Source organism: Eubalaena glacialis, chromosome 4 (genome assembly GCF_028564815.1).
Source record: "Eubalaena glacialis isolate mEubGla1 chromosome 4, mEubGla1.1.hap2.+ XY, whole genome shotgun sequence".
Taxonomy (NCBI): domain Eukaryota; kingdom Metazoa; phylum Chordata; class Mammalia; order Artiodactyla; family Balaenidae; genus Eubalaena; species Eubalaena glacialis.
In genome coordinates, this window is record NC_083719.1 from 17,331,018 (window position 1) to 17,351,955 (window position 20,938).

The window sequence follows — 20,938 nt, forward strand, 5'->3', positions numbered from 1 at the left end:
ACTTTATTTTATCTTCTTCTTTCTTTCCTTCTTTTGTTTCTCCCTCTTATTCTGAGCCGTGTGAATGACAGGCTCCAGGTACTCCAGCCAGGTGTCAGGGCTGTGCCTCTGAGGTGGGAGAGCCAAGTTCAGGACATTGGTCCACAAGAGACCTCCCAGCGCCACGTAATGGCAAAAATCTCCCACAGATCTCCATCTCAACGCCAAGACCCAGCTCCACTCAACGATCAGCGAGCTAGAGTGCAGGATACCCCATGCCAAACAACTAGCAAGACAGGAACACAACCCCATCCACTAGCAGAGAGGCTGCCTAAAATCATAATAAGGCCACAGACACCCCAAAACACACCAGCAGACATGGACCTGCCCACCAGAAAGACAAGATCCAGCCTCATCCACCAGAACACAGGCACTAGTCCCCTCCACCAGGAAGCCTACACAACTCACTGAACCAACCTTAGCCACTGGGGGCAGACACCAAAAACAATTGGAACTACGAACCTCCAGCCTGTGAAAAGGAGACCCCAAACACAGTAAGTTAAGAAAAATGAGAAGACAGAGAAACACATAGTAGATGAAGCAGCAAGGTAAAAACCCACGAGACCTAACAAATGAAGATGAAATAGGCAGTCTACCTGAAAAAGAATTCAGAATAATGATAGTAAACATGATCCAAAATCTTGCAAATAGAATGGAGAAAATACAAGAAACGTTTCACAAGGACCTAGAAGAACTAAAGAGCAAACAAACAGTGATGAACAACATAATAAATGAAATTAAAAATTCTCTAGAAGGGATCAATAGCAGAATAATTGAGGCAGAAGAACGGATAAGTGACCTGGAAGATAAAATAGTGGAAATAACTACTGCAGAGCACAATACAGAAAAAAAAAAAAATGAAAAGACTTGAGGACAGTCTCAGAGAACTCTGGGACAACATTAAACATACCAACATTCGAATTATAGGGGTCCCAGAAGACGAAGAGAAAAAGAAAGGGACTGAGAAAATATTTGAAGAGATTATAGTTGAAAACTTCCCTAATATGGCAAAGGAAATAGTTAATCACGTCCAGGAAGCACAGAGAGTCCCATACAGGATAAATCCAAGGAGAAACACACCAAGACACATAATAATCAAACTATCAAAAATTAAATACAAAGAACAAATATTAAAAGCAGCAAGGGAAAAACAACAAGTAACACATAAGGGAATCCCCACAAGGTTAACAGCTGATCTTTCAGCAGAAACTCTGCAAGCCAGAAGGGAGTGGCAGGACATATTTAAAGTGATGAAGGAGAAAAACCTACAACCAAGATTACTCTACCCAGCAAGGATCTCATTCAGTTTTGACAGAGAAATGAAAAGCTTTACAGACAAGCAAAAGCTAAGAGAATTCAGCGCCACCAAACCAGCTTTACAACAAATACTAAAGGAACTTCTCTAGGCAGGAAAAACAAGAGAAGGAAAAGACCTACAATAACAAACCCAAAACAATTAAGAAAATGGTAATAGGAACATACATATTGATAATTACCTAAAATGTAAGTGGATTAAATGCTCCAACCAAAAGACACAGACTGGCTGAATGGATACAAAAACAAGACCCGTATATATGCTGTCTAAAAGAGACCCACTTCAGACCTAGGGACACATGCAGACTGAAAGTGAGGGGACGGAAAAAGATATTCCATGCAAATGGAAATCAAAAGAAAGCTGGAGTAGCAATTCTCCTATCAGACAAAATAGACTTTAAAACAAAGACTATGATAAGAGACAAAGAAGGACACTACATAATGATCAAGGGATCGAACCAAGAATAAGATATAACAATTGTAAATATTTATGCACCCAACATAGGAGCACCTCAATACATAAGGCAAATACTAACACCCATAAAAGGGGAAATCGACAGTAACATAAACATGGTAGGGTACTTTAACACCCCACTTTCACCAAAGGACAGATCATCCAAAATGAAAATAAATAAGGAAAAACAAGCTTTAAATGACACATTAAACAAGACGGACTTAATTGATATTTATAGGACATGCCACCCAGAAACAACAGAACACACTTTCTTCTCAACTGCTCATGGAACATTCTCCAGGATAGATCATATCTTGGGTCACAAATGAAACCTTGGGAAATTTAAGAAAATTGAAATCGTATCAAGTATCTTTTCCGACCACAACGCTATGAAACTACATATCAATTACAGGAAAAAATCTGTAAAAAATACAAACACATGGAGGCTAAACAATACACTACTTAATAACCAAGAGATCACTGAAGAAATCGAAGAGGAAATCAAAAAATACCTAGAAACAAATGACAATGAAAACACGACGACCCAAAACCTATGGGATGCAACAAAAGCAGTTCTAAGAGGTAAGTTTATAGCAATACAGTCCTACCTCAAGAAACAAGAAACACCTCAAATAAACAACCTAACCTTACACCTAAAGCAATTAGGAAAGCAGAACAAAAAAACCCCAAAGTTAGCAGAAGGAAAGAAATCATAAAGATCAGATCAGAAATAAATGAAAAAGAAATGAAGGAATTGATAGCAAAGATCAATAAAACTAAAAGCTGGTTCTTTCAGAAGATAAACAAAATTGATAAACCATTAGCCAGGCTCATCAAGAAAAAAGGGGAGAAGACTCAAATCAATGGAATTAGAAATGAAAAAGGAGAAGTAACAACTGACACTGCAGACATACAAAGGATCATGAGAGATTACTACAAACAACTATATGCCAATAAAATGGACAACCTGGAAGAAATGGACAAATTCTTAGAAATGCACAACCCTCCGAGACCGAACCAGGAAGAAATAGAGAATATGAACAGACCAATCACAAGCACTGAATTTGAAACTGTGATTAAAAATCTTCCAATACACAAAAGCCCAGGACCAGAGGGCTTCACAGGCAAATTCTATCAAACGTGTAGAGAAGAGCTAACACCTATCCTTCTCAAACTCTTCCAAAATATAGCAGAGGGAAGAACACACCCAAACTCATTCTATGAGGCCACCATCACCCTAATACCAAAACCAGACAAAGATGTCACAAAAAATGGAAACTACAGGCCAATATCACTGATGAACATAGATTCAAAATCCTCAACAAAATACTAGCAAACAGGATCCAACAGCACATTAAAAGGATCATACACCATGATCAAGAGGAGTTTATCCAAGGAATGCAAGGATTCTTCAGTATACACAAATCAAACAATGTGATACACCATATTAACAAACTGAAGAATAAAAACCATATGATCAACTCAATAGATGCAGAGAAAGCTTTTGACAAAATTCAACATCCATTTATGACAAAAACCCTCCAGAAAGTAGGCATAGAGAGAACTTACCTCAACATAATAAAGGCCATATATTACAAACCCACAGCCAATATCATTCTCAATGGTGAAAAACTGAAAACATTTCCTCTAAGATCAGGAATAGGACAAGGTTGTCCACTCTCACCAGTATTATTCAACATAGTTTTGGAAGTTTTAGCCACAGCAATCAGAGAAGTAAAAGAAATAAAAGGAATCCAAGTCGGAAGAGAAGAAGTAAAACTGTCCCTGTTTGCAGATGACATGATGCTATACATAGAGAATCCTAAAGATGCTACCAGAAAACTACTAGAGCTAATCAATGAATTTGGTAAAGTAGCAGGATACAAAATTAATGCACAGAAATCTCTTGCATTCCTATACACTAATGATGAAAAATCTGAAAGTGAAATTCAGAAAACACTCCCATTTACCACTGCAACGAAAAGAATAAAATATCTAGGAATAAACCTACCTAAGGAGACAAAAGACCTGTATGCAGAAAATTATAAGACACTGTTGAAAGAAATTAAAGATGATACAAATAGATGAAGAGATATACCATGTTCTTGGATTGGAGGAATCAACATTGTGAAAATGACTCTACTACCCAAAGCAATCTACAGATTCAATGCAATCCCTATCAAACTACCACTGGCATTTTTCACAGAACTAGTACAAAAAATTTCACAATTTGTATGGAAACACAAAAGACCCTGAATAGCCAAAGCAATCTTGAGAAAGAAAAATGGAGCTGGAGGAATCAGGCTCCGGACTTCAGACTATACTACAAACCTACAGTAATGAAGACAGTATGGTACTGGCACAAAAACAGAAATCTAGATCAGTAGAACAGGATAGAAAGCCCAGAGATAAATCCAAGCACATATGGTCACCTTATCTTTGATAAAGGAGGCAAGAATATACAGTGGAGCAAAGACAGCCTCTTCAATAAGTGGTTCTGGGAAAACTGGCCAGCTACATGTAAAAGAATGAAATTAGAACACTCCCTAACACCATACGCAAAAATAAACTCAAAATGGATTAAAGACCTAAATGTAAGGCCAGACACTATTAAACTCTTAGAGGAAAACATAGGCAGAACACTCCATGACATAAATCACAGCAAGATCCTTTTTGACCCAGCTCCTAGAGAAATGGAAATAAAAACAAAAATAAACAAATGGGACCTAATGAAACTAAAAACTTTTGCACAGCAAAGGAAACCTTAAACAAGATGAAAAGACAACCCTCAGAATGGGAGTAAATATTTGCAAATGAAGCAACTGACAAAGGATTAAGCTCCAAAATTTACAAGCAGCTCATGCAGCTCAATATCAAAAAAACAAACAACCCAATCCAAAAATGGGCAGAAGACCTAAACAGACATTTCTCCAAAGATATATAGATTGCCAACAAACACATGAAAGAACGTTCGACATCACTAATCATTAGAGAAATGCAAATCAAAACCACAATGAAGTATCATCTCACACCAGTCAGAATGGACATCATCAAAAAATCTACAAACAATAAATGCTGGAGAGGGTGTGGAGAAAAGGGAACCCTTTTGTACTGTTGGTGGGAATGTAAATTGATACAACCACTATGGAGAACAGTATGGAGGTTCCTTATAAAACTAAAAATAGAACTACCATACGACCCAGCAATCCCACTACTGGGCATATACCCTGAGAAAACCATAATTCAAAGGAAACATATACCTCAATGTTCATTGCAGCACTATTTACAATAGCCAGGACATGGAACCAACCTAAATGTCCATTGACAGATGAATGGATAAAGAAGATGTGGCAGATATTTACAATGGAATACTACTCAGCCACAAAAAGAAGTGAAATTGAGTTATTTGTAGTCAGGTGTATGGACCTAGAGTCTGTCATACAGAGTGAAGTAAGTCAGAAAGAGAAAAACAAACACCATATGCTAACACATATATATGGAATCTAAAAAAAAAAAAAAAGTTTCTGAAGAACCTAGGGGCAGGACAGGAATAAAGATGCAGACGTAGAGAATGGACTTGAGGACACAGGGAGGTGGAAGGGTAAGCTGGGACGAAGTGAGAGAGTGGCATGGACTTATATATACTACCAAATGTAAAATAGATAGCTAGTGGGAAGCAGCTGCATAGCACAGGGAGATCAGCTTGGTGCTTTGTGACCACCTAGAGGGGTGGGATATGGAGGGTGGGAGGGAGACGCAAAAGGGAGGAGATATGGGGATATATGTATATGTATAGCTGATTCACTTTGTTTTAAAGCAGAAACTAACACAGCATTGTAAAGAAATTATACTCCAATAAAGATGTTAAATAAATAAATAAATAAATAAATAATTAAAAAAAAAAAAACTTCCATCCTCCAGAACTGTGAGAAAATAAATTTGTTTCGTAAGCCAGCCAGTCTGCAGTGTTTTGTTATAGCAGCCTTAGCAAAGTAGTAAAGGATAGAAGCCATTTGACTTCAACAACCAGATGTTATGCTCCTTTTCAGTCTGCTCAGCAATTACTATCAAAGGAACTCAATAAATATTTGCTGATATGATTTAAGTGATACAGATAAAAATGACTGGTTAAACTACAGTTTATGTGCATTGTCTTTAATTTTAGTTCACTGCTCCTGAATATATTTCTTGAGCAACAATGCACTTCCATATTTACGATAGTGAGGATAATACATGGATTATCCAAAGGGAACCACATGGAATTTCTTTTCATTTGAAAGTCGAATAATATTAATTTGAGGCAGCATAAGGTGAATCTGAAATGTTATATCCTTCCCTAAAGGCAAGAGTGCACCTTATTTGCTATTTCCAGAACATTTCAGGACCAATAAATTTATACTGAAAAAAAAAAATCTTCTCTGAACAGATGTTCTCAGATAAGTCTAAAACTTTTCATGAAGTGTTTTTCATGACAGACATGATTCAAGTTTTAAAAGAATCTTATTTCTAATTTATGTGTGCACACCTGTAACTCTTCTACAAAGCATGTTGAGGAATAAAAATCAAATCACTCACAGCCATATCAGTAATTCTGTTGAGTATGACTTCTAACTGAATAATGATTAATATGCAACCAATGAATCAAAGTTCTTGAGTTTTACCTTCTTTGAAGTGACAATTTGCCTTATTTTCATGCTAGCCATGGAACCGCAAGATGCGGGAATTTAACTGAGAACATTCTTAAAATTCCTCATTTTAATACACTGAAGTTCATTTATCTGCAGTTACTTAACACTGTGCCTCTTTGTGCACGATAGTCACCGCCTTTGCAAGCTCATTTCAATCACTTCGCAAGTGGTATGTTGCTAAAAACTTTAATTTTTACTAATGTCAAAAAAATTTTTGCTGAAAGCAGTTTTGCTCATGCATTCCTTTTGCAAATGTCTTATCCTTTGCCATCAGCTGAACTGACATTTTGATCGGTTTGTAAATCTGGGAAGAATGCTGGCTGAGAAATAAACATGTTCTCAAGCGCTTCTTTCCTTCTGGTAACAGGCTGCGTGCTGACCCTGTACAAGTCTGAATTTAGCTGAATCCATGTTTGGATCTCTTACATCATAATTATTATAGTGATCAATGGAACCACAGTTTACTATTAAATGTAAACTGAACAGGGTAATTAATTTGTACAAAATATTTTTTCATATCACAGAATATTATAATGGAAATATACACAGGTACATAATTCAAATACTGGATATTTCTATACTTAAAAAAAAGCTGTGTTTGCATGTACATGAGAGAGACAGAGGAAGGAAGGGAGGGAGGGAATGATGAAGAGAAATAACATTTGTTTGTCCAAACAGGCTAAGCTGAGGTAAATTTATATAGTTTTACTTGGGAATTCATCTTCTTTGTATTAAAGTTTTACAAATTATTACTATATTCCACCTATGTGAAATGAGCTTTTCTTATCTGTCCAATGAATTTGAGAAAATTTGATCATAAACAATGTTATTCTGGCTCATACAGAATATCCTATTTAACTTCACTAAAGTGTATATATATATATACATAAATATACGTGTGTGTGTGTATGTGTGTGTGTGTGTGTGTGTGTATGGGACTGGTCCTTGTCAGATTTTTTAACACATTATAATGTAGCTGATGAAAAGCTTGTAATAAAAGGAAAGTTGTCTGTTTTTACTTTTCTTACTTGCCTTATTGTATCTTTAAAGTTTCTTTGCAAGAATCCTTTAAAGCTGCTATTAATTTTATAACATTTACATTAGCTTAATCAATCTGGACAAAATCATCATAAATCCACATACGGTAGAATATACAGCTTTATTTCACCCAGTATGCTGCAGGGAAATGAACGAGGAGGGGGATCTGCAAACCACTCTTGGTGGAGCCCCCTCCTTTTCTAGAATCCTGAAGTAGTGTTCAGAAAGTGTGACCACGGGAGCTACAGACGCAAGGGCGGCACCAATGGTAATCTCAACAAATTCAGTTCTAATTTCTCCAAGTTCTTAAGATAAAAATAAGGAGCAGTAGAAGCACTAATATCTCACTTCACCACCACAGATTCAGTTCATGTAAATGTTAGAGGTAACATCCAAGATTATCTACTTTTTTTCTTTTATTTATCTAGGATAAGTGATGACCTGAGAAATTCTTTTTCTTTTCTTTTAAGATAGATCAAAATAAGCCATTTCACTGACCTAGTTTTTAAATTAAATGCAAAATATGATGCTGGATAAGTAAAACAAATAGCAAGTTAAAGGGTGCTTGATTCATAAAGTGGCTAATAAATTGGGAGGATTAAGAGAGGTGATTGAGTAACACAGGGAGATGGAGAATGGTGGCTTTGGAGAACTTGGGGTGCATCCTCGGGTTTAAATTGTACTTTGAAATGTTGCTTAATAGTCCTATCTTTACTAAGAAGCCTTTTTCTATATTTAAAAAAAATTAAGTTGCATTTCTCAAATTATATTTTCCCCTGAATTAAAAAAATCACACTTGAAATAATCATTTACAATTACTTAAGAGTGGCTATCAATTTTCATAGCTAGGCATCTGAATGCCCTTATGTTTTCAAACTTTGACAAATCATTTTTATGTGTTTGTTTGCTAGAGAGTTCATTAATAGCAATATGTGCTCTCATGTGTTAAATGCCTATGCTGAAGGAGAGTATGCCAGAAATCTTACATGTTATAGAGTTAATATTAACATAGTCCCTCAGGGTAAATACACATATGTCCACTGAACGGGTGAAGAAATGGACAGAAGACTCTAAGTTAAATATCACATTCAAAAAGATAGTTAAGTGACCAAGCCCTGGACTGCCTAAATCTTAAGTCACTGTTCTTTTTATCATGTTTCCCTACATTGTCATTATTTCACACTACATGAAGATTATATAATTTTTCAAACCTTTCAAAAATAAATTGTTATCTAGCAATTGAGCACAGAAACTAATGAATGCACGCAACACTGATTTCTGCAGCTGAAGAGTGAAAGCTTCATTTGTAAGCCTGGAGATCTCCAAACTGATTTTATAAAGAAAGGACCATTGTTCTAATAAAAACTAAATATCCATTACCCCCTACCTGTACCTAACCTATGTCTATATAACATGTGTTGTGAGCTTTGTTTTGTTTTGTTTTGTGTGTGTATTGATTACTCTAGAATTGGCATTTGGTTCCTTCCTTTGTATAACTGCATTTCTCAAAAGAACACTGGCTCCAGAGCTAATTTTCTTGTTGTAGGAGAAGGAGGAAGTGACGCCTGGTGGTTATTTGAGATTTCCATGGTTCAACATATGATCAGCTGAACGTAACATAAATTTTCTGACTTGACATTTGTGTTTTTTGTGACTGGTTAGACTGACTTTAAAGATATGGCTTTCATTAATCTCTGAAGTGATCCAGAATTTGATGATTGTATTTTCGGATGCCACACATTTGGTAAGTTTTAACTTTGTATATGTAGCATTATCTATAGATGCGTGAAAAATTTAAATGAAGTTGCCTTTCTTTTTATTCTTCCACAGCATGGAACTATCCCTCTTGTTTCAGATGGCTGGAGAGATCAGTGGTGACTCTGGCATTTTAGAGAACTCCCAAGAGTAAAAATCTGGTAAAATTCATGTTTAGTGTTTTGAGAAACCTCCTTACTGTTTTCCACAGTGGCCGCACCAATTTATATCCCCACCAACAGTGCACAACATCCTCACCAGCATTTGTTATTTGTGTTCTCTTTGATGACAGCCATTCTGACTGGTGTGAGATGATACTTCATTGTGGTTTTGATTTGCATTTCCCTAATGATTAGTGATGTTGAGCATCTTTTCATGTGCCTGTTGGCCATCTGCATTTCCTCTTTAGGAAAATGTCTATTCAGTTCTTCTGCCCATTTTTTAACAGTTATGTTTTTGTTTTATTTTTTTGATGTTGAGTTGTATGAGCTGTTTATATATGTTGGATATTAACCCCTTATTAGTCATATAATTTGACCCAGAAATTCCACTCCTGTGTATATATCCAAAAAAAACCCTAAAATACTAATTTGAAAAGAAACATGCACCCTAATGTTCACAGCAGCATTATTTACAATTGCCAGGATATGGAAGCAACCTAAGTGTCCATCAAGAGAGGAATGGATAAAAAAGATGTGGTATATATGTACATAATGGAATACTACTCAGCCATAAAAAATAATGAAATTTTGCCATTTGCAGCAATATGGATGGATTTGGAAGGCATTATGCTAAGTGAAATAAGTCAGACAGAGAAAGACAAATACTGTATGAGATCACTTATATGTGGAATCTAAAAAATACAACAAACTAGTGAATATAACAAAAAAGAAGCAGATTCACAGATGTAGAGAATAAACTATTGGTTGCCAGTGGGGAGAGGGAAGGGGGACGGGGCAATATAGGGGTAGGGGACTAAAAGGTGCAAACTATTAGGTAAAATAAGCTACAAGGACACATTATACAACACAGGAATATACCCAATACTTAATTATAAATGAGTATAACTTTTAAAAATTGTGAATCATTATATTGTACACCTGTAACATATAATATTATACGTCAACTATACTTCAATAAAAAATTATATTGTTGGGGCTTCCCTGGTGGTGCAGTGGTTGAGAGTCTGCCTGCCAATGCAGGGGACGCGGGTTCGCGCCCTGGTCTGGGAGGATCCCATATGCCGCGGAGCAACTGGGCCCGTGAGCCACAACTACTGAGCCTACGCGTCTGGAGCCTGTGCCCCGCAACAAGAGAGGCCGTGACGGTGAAAGGCCCGCGCACCGCGATGAAGAGTGGCCCCGCTTGCCGCAACTAGAGAAAGCCCTCGCACAGAAACAAAGACCCAACACAGCCAAAAATAAATAAATAAATAAAAATAAAAATAAAAAATTATATTGTTTAAAAAAAGGAAAATTTTAAAAGCTGGTAAAGTTCAGCTTTGACATGAAAACTAGGATTTGACAGCAAGATACCAGGTGTGAGAAACAAGTGCTATTGAGAGAGAAAGGATTTTCCAGGTTCCTTTGTGACTCTTTGGGCTATCAACAACCAAGCCTGGAGGTCTCAAGTCTGCATGTTTATGCATGAGAAACATAGAGCTCCTTGTTAATCAGCAATGGCCTGAAGTTCCAAGCAAGAAAGAAGTCCTGGAAGTGATGGGAAGGAGACGCAAAGAGGAAGAGAAGACAGCAAAGTTTTTAGAGCTAGGTGGATTCTCCTCTAGGCCCTTGCCTGGGGAGAAGGTGGCCATGTTCCTAAGATGATGGAAGATGCCCTGAGGGTTGCTGTGGTTAAGGAACCTATTTCCTGTTGGGAATTTGAAAGCAACAATGTGAGGAGTCACAAAACTAATAATGCTGTATAATCACACCAAGACTCTGTGGTTTTAGCTCTTTAACTTTATATACATACTCATATTCTTGGAGGAATCCCAGGTACCTAAGACAATGTCTGGGAAACTTGCCAGACAGGTTCATCAGAGAAAGAGTGACACATCTTTTTAGGAAATGTTGCTAAATGAACCAGAACATGGTGGGCCCAATGGTCATCAGAGCCAGACCTCTAGGGGCCTACAATGTCAGCAGTGCTGACAGGAATCCAATTCAAGGCAGAATCCCATGAATCTTTCCACACAGGACTGACACTAGCCACAGAATTTAGCCACAACACCTGTAGGCAGACAGAAGTATCCTGGGGACTAGAGGGGGCCGATGACCTCATGGCCCGGCAGCCCCACTCCTCTAGGTACCACCCATAAACATGCTTCTCTCTCCATCCTTCTCCTACTCATGGCGAGAACAATGGAAAGAGGGAAGGAGTTGGCTAGCTAGCCCATCACCTGGGAGATGGAGCTTCTTATTCATATTAGGACCAAAGATGACTATTTAAATTAGTTTATCGTACTAAACTTAAATTGAGTTGACAAAATTATTTCTCCAATTAATCAACATGTGGGTTTTGTGAAGAAAATCAAATCAGCAAAAGGTAAAATAATTGTATTATAACTGCTCACCTAAGATAAGGTGTAGGTCTACACCCCAATTGTTATACATATCCACACTACACACACACTCACACACTCACATACAAATATATACTGAGATAAGATCTTAAGTGGTTCATCCATCCACTCATATTTAGGTTATTTTATGACTCAGAACTTTTCAAACTCAGAATTTATCTTTCTCTGAATTTAAAGAAAGGAGTCTCTTGTTTGACAGTGAGAATGGCAAGAGGCAATATTTGTCAGTTAAGAATGTTATAATTCAGTCAATTTCTTCTAGGTCCAAATTATAGAACTGTCCTAAATGTACTGCCTAAATATATGTATGTACTGGTATATGTGTATCTGTGTGTGTGTATACACACATACTATATGTTAAATATTTTTATTAAGGCATTTAATAAATAAACTTAAAATTTTACACTGGAAATTTAATAGGAAAAAAAGGACATAAGAATGGGTACTACTTCTTACTCTCTCACTGATAATCAACGTAGAGAAGGAAACTAAAAGTTGAGTAAAGGTTCTCCATAAAATAGTGTGATTTCTCTAGAGTATCCAATGCATGTGTGTTTTCGTGTGTGTATGTGTATTTACCTACACATACAAATACCCACCCTACCTCCAACCCATTTCAGGTTTCAGATTTTAAGTCCTGCTGATTGTAAACTATTGTCACTCTATCTATAGCCACTTTTTACTTTCCTATACTTAGTAAACAGTAACCAACAAGTGTTTGCTATCTATCATTGCCTAAGTTCTCTCAGTTTCTCTTTTTTTTCTTGTACATAATGTTATAATTTCCCACGAACATTTTTATTATATTGCTCTTCAACTCAGGTGACTTCTTATACTACAGTATTTCAGTCATAACTCCCAAGCTCACATGACCTTCCCAACTGATCTCTCCATAGTTCTATGACCTGCACCATTATCTCTGAAGCCAAGTACAGTCTGAGATCTAAGATGATCTGCATGTGTTTTTTAACCCACTTCTTGTTGTTTCTTACCTAAGAATGCTTCAGTGTGTCCATGATATTTCTTCCTAAGTCTTTTTTCTGCCAATACATTTTTTGACAGTTCATTACCAGGAACTCTTTCAAAAAATTAACTAAAAATCTCAAGCTTTCTAGAGAGTCTAATAGTCTTTTGCAGTATTTCCATTTAGTTTAAAATTCAATCATCTTAATATTCAATTTTTTCTATATTATTGTGTAGATTCTTGTACAGCTTTGCAATATTTTAATATTATTTCATAAACAATCTTTTCCATCAGAGACTTGAAACTCCCTCTTAAGGGTTAAATTGCCGCCCACCGCCCACCCCCACCCCCCGCCAAGTTCACATGTTGAAGTGCTAACCCCAGTATCTCAGAACATAATCTTATTCGGAGATAGGGTATTCACAGAGGTAATCAAGTTAAAATGAGGTCATTAGATCCAGCCCTGATCCAATATGACTAGTGTTCTTCAAAAAAGGGAAAATTTGGAAGTAGACATGCACACATGGGGAAATCCATGTGAAGAAGAAGGCACAGATCAGCACGATGTTCCTACAAGCCACGAACTCCTAACATTGCCAGCAAACCACTAAAAGCTATGTGAGAGGCAGGGAGCAGATTCCCTCACAGTCGTCAGAAGGAACCAACTCTGCCAACAGCTTAATCTCGAACTTCTATCCTCCAGAACTGTGAGACAACACATTTCTACTGTTTCAGCACCCCAGTTTGTGGACTATGGTAGTCTAGCAAGTTAATATACTCCTCAGAGGAGGAAAAAACATCTCACTACATCTGAAAATCAGGCTGCTTGTACAGGGCAAGCAGTAGGCATGCAAAAAAATAGGGGGTTTTGACTTATTTAAGTATTTAAATATGCTGAGCCTTAGTTTTATTTGAGTAAATACATAGCATAAAATTTCCTGATTTTAGATTTGTAAATCAAGTGAGTAGAAAAAATTTTTAAATGTGCTACATTGAAACCAAGTCTAAATAGATATATAGGCTTCTCTTTCTGGCTATAAACGAATCATCAACATTATCTGCATTTTCACGACATTCATTAAGTTAAGTAGATCTCTTTACTGAGATATTTTATTTATTATCCTTTTAACTTTGCAAAAGAAGATATAAATATCTTATGTCCTTCATGTAAATAGGCATGCCATTTTCTTTTGTATGAGCTCCTCCGATTTTTGTTTCTTTATTCTTTGAATTTTTTTCACTTCGCTATTGTTGTAAGAGTTGATACAATAAAAAGTGTTTAATCAGAACTTCATATTAATCAAAAATTTAAATTGCTGATGTTACCAATCTCCATAGAAAGACTTACAGTACCCATATTTTGCCTTAAAATGGCACAGATTTTCACATAAAAAAATGTTTTTTGAGGGTCTAAATAAAGTTTAAAATTTTTAAATGGTATTATCCATGTCTCTCTCTGTCACACACACACACATGCAAACATACACACAATTTTAATTCCTTTTTGATGTTTCAACATTTTCATAAGAAAAACATCTTGAATATGTGAAGTACATTAGAGGTTAAGACATTGTATGAAATGATTTATTCTCCATTGGGTTGTAAAAATTACAGCACTCACTTTGTAAATAGTAATTACAAATATAAATAATAATTGAAAAAATTTTGACATTGAATAAATTTTATATGAGTTAATACTAGCTTTTGGAAGCTATGACAATCTTTTAGCGTATGTAGCAAATTGCAATATAAGTAGATATTTCTCTAGTTAAAAAATTGTCTGATGAAATATGACTTGATAGTCAAAGATACTAATTTAGTGCTTTGATATTACATAAAGAGAAACAATCAAGTAATACATATTTTTAAAATGAAATGAGTAAGTTTGTCTCTACATAGATATGGTGCAAAACACACAGACAGCATACAATTTTATTTGTCAGTTTTCATGGGGGCAGTAGTTAAACCATTTGTGAGTACAAAAAGGTGATTTTTTTCCTTGTCTGTCTCTTTAAAAAATCCAAAGTTTTCCTCATGACTGAAAACTAAATTTTTTGGTCACTCATGGTGACTTTGATCTGAACAGATCTGCCTTTAATTTAATTTGATACTCTTTGTACCTGCCAGTCGAGGATTGTTTTTAGCTTTTAGAAGCCATTTTCATTCCTTGACTCATGCATGGACCCCTTGCTTCATCTTCAAAGCCAACAAGGGCAGGTCAAAGCCATGCATGCTTCACATCTCTCTGGCTTTTCCCCTCTGCTGCCACATTTCTCTGACTGATGGTTTGCCTTCCTCTTCCACCTTTAAGGAACCAAGAGATTACATCTGGCCCAACTGGATAATCCAGGATAATCTCTCTATTTTAAGCTCTATAATCTAGATTCCACCTGTAATGTCCCGTTTGCCATGTAACACAATCAACACCAAGGATTAGGGTGTGAAGATTACATTCCTTGAGAGGGACAGACAGTATTAGTCTGCCTACCACATAAAGCCCTTCTGAGGAGTCTCGCCAATGCCCCATGTAACTGAGGTCTCTCTCTTCTGACCACTGGGATTATAAACTATTCCCAGCTCTGGGGAACGTTTTGAGTACTAATGATTCTTTCCTTACCCTTCTTTCATTTCCTCTCAGGCCGAAGGGCATATTTTTGGAGGTCTCCGTGCAGTGTCTCCCTCTGGAGGTCTGAGCCATAATTTCTAGCCACCTTTACCTCACCAAATTCTAGCCTCTATCTCTTTAGCTCAGTCAGATGATTGGGGTGTACTTTGCTTTCAACTTCCTACGCTGTGTCCTGGAAAATACCTCACCTCATTTATTTCCTTTTTCTCAGGGACCACAGTTCTGTGGTGCTTATTGTGCAAAGTCTAAAATCATTGTTTCCTATAGTCTTTTATATGAAAACTAGTCTAGTCTTCTAGTTTTAATTTTTCACCTCGAGGATAATTTTTGTAGCAGTTAATATTTATGAGCAGAAACGGATGTCCTTCAATATATGCTGATTAAAGAAATTTTTCCTGCAGCAATTTTTATACTACATTTTTTAATAATGTAAAAACCAGTGGATTAGTTGGGGAATGTAATTTATATTAGTCTGAATTTTTTAACTGATTATAAAATCTAAAGAATTGTGGACCAGTTTGGGTTTAGAGGGAAAAAAAATGCTTAGGCAAAAAATAGCTCCCAGTTTGAATGGCATTCTTCTGTTTTCATAAAAAATAGGTGGTGAGGATCTCAATACTGAGTACGTCAAAGACCTGTAATACTAGTGAGAAAAAAATTTAAAAACCCTCACAGTTTTTCATAAAGGAAATATTTGCTCAAAAATTGGATTTGCACAATGATGTTTAGGTTTTAAACTATGTATTTGCAGTTTGGAAAATCCTTTGTAATTGAAACCCTTTCAGGAAAATATACATTGTGAATTTGATGTTACCAAGTACCTAATTCCTTTTCTCTTGTAGTGAAGCATGCTATTTCAGGAGACCCACTTATCCTTTCATAAGTCAAAAGGGTGTATTTCAAAGAAGACAGACCTGTCCTATACGAAAATGGGCACAGCTCATTTTTTACATGGATTCTGGATCGACAGATATCAATAATCTTGATGGAGGATATAATTCAGCATTAATTTGCACATTTTTCCAAACACTGAAACATGGAAGGATCGTCACAGATATTATTCATTATTGGAGGAATAAAGCTAACCACCAATTTATTGTAGAGAGGTGATTTTGTCTGTATCATTCACAAAGAGAGACTTTCTTACTCATAACACAATGTTTTTCAACCCTGCTTGTATTTTAGAACCATTTGCAAATCTTAAAGAAATACTGATATCTAATCTAATCAGAATAAACAATGTGAATAAACAAATAAAAACTTTCTGCATGATGCTAATACATGCTTAGTGTTATAAACCACTTCTTGAGTGGAAGGAATTAGTTAAGCAAATAGGCAAGGAAGTAAGAAATTAGTATCAAAAATTCTAAATATCTATATAAGTTTTATTTATCCACACGTAGCTGAGGCCCCTTCATAAATCCTGTTGCTTTGTTTAAAGAATCGATTTTTTTTTTTTTTTTTTTTTGCAGAGACCATGAACACTATCTGAGCTTATTTTCTCCTATGATTTTATTCTTCAATACGATAATATAAATCTAACTTCCTTTAAATGGGCATCTGTTTATTATAATATACATGACTTCCTTTTCATTAAAAGACACAATAAATTTTAAACAGTTTTTAGAATGTTACACTATTCCTGGATATAACATTACCAACTTCTCTTAAGTATTAATTTCAATGAGGAAAAAGGAAAACATAAATCTAATTACCAAAAAAAAATCAATAGAGGTTAAATTATAGTTTTAACTGCAAAATATTTGGCAAATTCCTAATTTTCTCTCCTGCCACTAAAAATAGCTAAAACTGTTGGTAGTCAAATCATCCTCAGAAAGAACCCCATGTCACCAGTTCTCTGCTTTCCCTTATATTTCACCACTGCCAGCAAAGTCCTTCTATCCACTTATTCAATATTTAATGAACATATTCATTGGTCCCCCAAAGAGTTTGGAATTCAGTGAATGAGGAAACAGCTAAAAGAAAACAGCAAGAAAAGTGTTTTGGCAAGACTAAACCTTCCTAATATTTCTGAGTACGTAGGCATGACTGGCACCTGGGAATTAGAACTGGTGCTTCAAAGTGCTTCTTATCAGCAGGCAAGAAATGGTTATAAATGGGAGTTCCAGGAGGAGCTTGATAAAAATGAGTTAGTCTAGGACACTACAAGTTATTACTGTATGTAACATGTTTCAGAGAAGACTTTCTACTTAGAGGAAGTTGACAGGGCAGGACACTCAAAGTGGTAAGAGAGTCTCTTGGATTGTTATAATTTAACTCTTCAGGAAACTCTAGTGGTTCTGCCTTCATTTAGCTTTAAATGAATACAGTACTTTTGATCGTTAGGGTTATGGAAGATATTGGGAAGGGGGAGCATGATGATGGAAAAGCTTTCTTCTGCATAAAAACAGCCAGTTGGAGCCTTGGGTGGTCTAAATGGGTGTAAATCTGCAAGTAACAGTCTCTGAATTGAGGAGAGCTGCTTACCTCTCCATTCTCAACAGTGACACTCTGTGTGGGAGGGTGGGCTTGCTAACACCCTCTTTTCCTTTGCCACAGGTCTCTCTCAGAACCTGCTGTACATCAGGCTTTAGCCCATCTCACGGATTTCTCTTTCTGTCACAATCTTATAGTAGACGATACAGTGTTGAAAATTTATACGTATAATTTTGCTCAAAAGTGCCCAATTTCTTCATACACGTATTTTATGTTATAGCTGCAAATTCTCAGAAGAGAACAAGATGATGTGATGTTTCCTTTTCCATCTCACCACCTAACACACTGCATTGGAACACCTAGTTTGTTTCTTGCGGATCATTTAGCTAATGACTCACCCACTCACCTACCTGTATTGTACCCTCAGCCTTTGCATACTACCACCCCTAGAGCCTTCATACTCCATCTTCCCCCAGGGATCCAGCCATGCACTGTCTCACTCATGGGATGTGAACACTACAGGTATGACCAACTACTGAATTTCTAATAAATTAAAATTTGTGTTGGGAATGAATGAATGGTGGAGAAAAAGGAAGAAGTTGCATGAGCTTTACCCATACCCTGATTTTTGGTCAGAGAAGGGAGGGAAATTAAACACAGAATAAAATTAAAGTGTGCCCACTCCAATCACAATTATATTTCTAACAGAGGTTTAAAATAGAATTGAAAGAATATTCCATACCTCATTTAATCACTCAAGAATTTCACAAGAGGCTAGTAATTGTCTAGTAACTAGCCCAATTAGTTATCAGATAATAATGTTTTCTTTAACATACTTAACTTTTTGAATGCCTTTTTTATCTGTATTTTTCTGATTTGTTTTGGAGAGCATTTATGGGCATGTGTGTGTAAGTATTTACATGTGTGTAGGTGTGCATATACAAATATAATTCTACTGGGAAGCTACTGGTAAATATTTAACTAAAATTATAATAATATTCCTAGATAAATATGAAATCAAGCCCTTATAGCAAATATGAACACTGAAAAATGTTCCATTCTACAGTCAATGTTTGCTATCTATTTTTTTAATCAGCACATAGTAGCTCCATTTCTGAGATCAGGTAGTACGCAAAGATCTTTCCCACCATTTACCTTAGCCTAGTTTGAATTGCAAAGCCCTATGGAATGATCCTTTGGATTATATTTACAAAAGACCATTATATTTACAAATATTTTGAATACATTAGAAATTATATCGTGAAGTCAACTCCAAGTATTCAGACTCTGAAACTTCTCAGTTTGAATTTTCACTTAAGTTATGAGCATTACTTCTCCCTTAGGCTAAGTAGTAATGTTTCCCATGCATCATTCAATCATCCTAGTTCTCAGTTTGTTTCTCCTCATTACTAGAAAATTTGGGAATAAAGTAATAGGGAGTTAAATAATACATTATTTGTTTCCAAAAATGTATGCATTTATATTAAATTGCAACAGAATATGTATGATTACAACATAATAATGGTTATGGAACAGAGGTATTAATATATTCATAAGTATATTATTAATTCTTATAACAATGTTAACATCCCTTCAAGAACTGATTTCTTAAAATTGTGGAAAGCACTGAAATCTATTAATTTTTAAGTTACTAATTTTACATGTAATGAAACTATATTGTTCTATAAGAATTAGCAGTACTTTGACATATTTTAAAATATTTGATAAAATACGTGTTCTTATAAATTATGATTTTATAAAAACACACTAAACTGGAACTAAAAGAAATAGAAAACTTACTGATGCAACATGGAGGGTTAAGATCTTAAGGTGTAAAAGATATTAGAGCTGTAATTCATGAAGAATCAAATGCCTTATAATTCAAATATTGAGCATCTAGAGTTAAACTAGCAGCAGAGCCAACAGGCAAAATGAAACCAATGCCATATACTCTTTTAAGTGTATGGAAAAAACTTTAGAGAAAAAATAATTTTTTGAAGAATGAAAGCATATGAGAAAATCTGTTCAAAGTTTCTAGTTTTGTGAAATATTATTTATTCTTCTGTGGCATCAGAATCTGGCTACATTGCACTACAGCAACTTAAAGTTGTGCTATCCTAGCCCCCATACCCTATACATCTGAGAAATATGAAGTAATATTTAGTGAAAATCTGTTTGGGGAATTTGGAAAAGTTTAAGAGCAGGCTTTTTAAAATTTGTATGTCCAAATAGAGCATAGAAATTAATCTTCTCTTTGTGTTTTACAGAATTTAATTTGAGGACCATTTTATTTTGTAATAGAAAATACAGCTTCTCTTTTGAATGATAAACTCAGAATTACGATGACTTGCCAACGGAAAGAGAAAAGTACAGAGACACTGAGGACTAAATGCCCCATTTTCCTAAAATATAGAATAAGTGGAAACGTAAGAAATGGGCAGAAATTCAAAATCTGCAATTCACAAAGCAGAATGATGGAAAGAGAATGGGAGGAGGTGTAGGGGTGAAAGCTGGTTTCAAAACTACTCCTAATTAAATTGATCAAAGCCAGTTGTCCAGTGCATTCATCATGTGGATAAGCTGGATGCTGTAAAGGAAATGGTTCCTTCATCTTTTGACTTTAATCTATTATCCTTCACGATAGACTCTACTGTATAACCGAATACATCCATGTTAATACTTCAATTATATGATTTCAATGGTTTTTGCTGGGAGTACACATTCCAGAATGAGGGAATATCAAGCGACTAAGTAGCTTGACCTTTTGGTCTCGTCTGGCTTTGTGGCTGAAAGCATATATGGCTCTAGTAGCATCTCGTGCAGAATAATGACAGAATAATCACTGGGGCATGAAACTACAACCTGTAGGCAGTTAATCATGACCATTAATCTCCGCCACATTCTTCTAGTCTTTGAGGATGGGAGCAGTGACAGATTTCATTTTGTTTACTGAATGTAAATGAATCCCAAATCAGCTTCTCAGCTTCTTGGTAGAAATGAAAAAGAAAACAATATTACAAGTTAACTAATTTGAAATTGC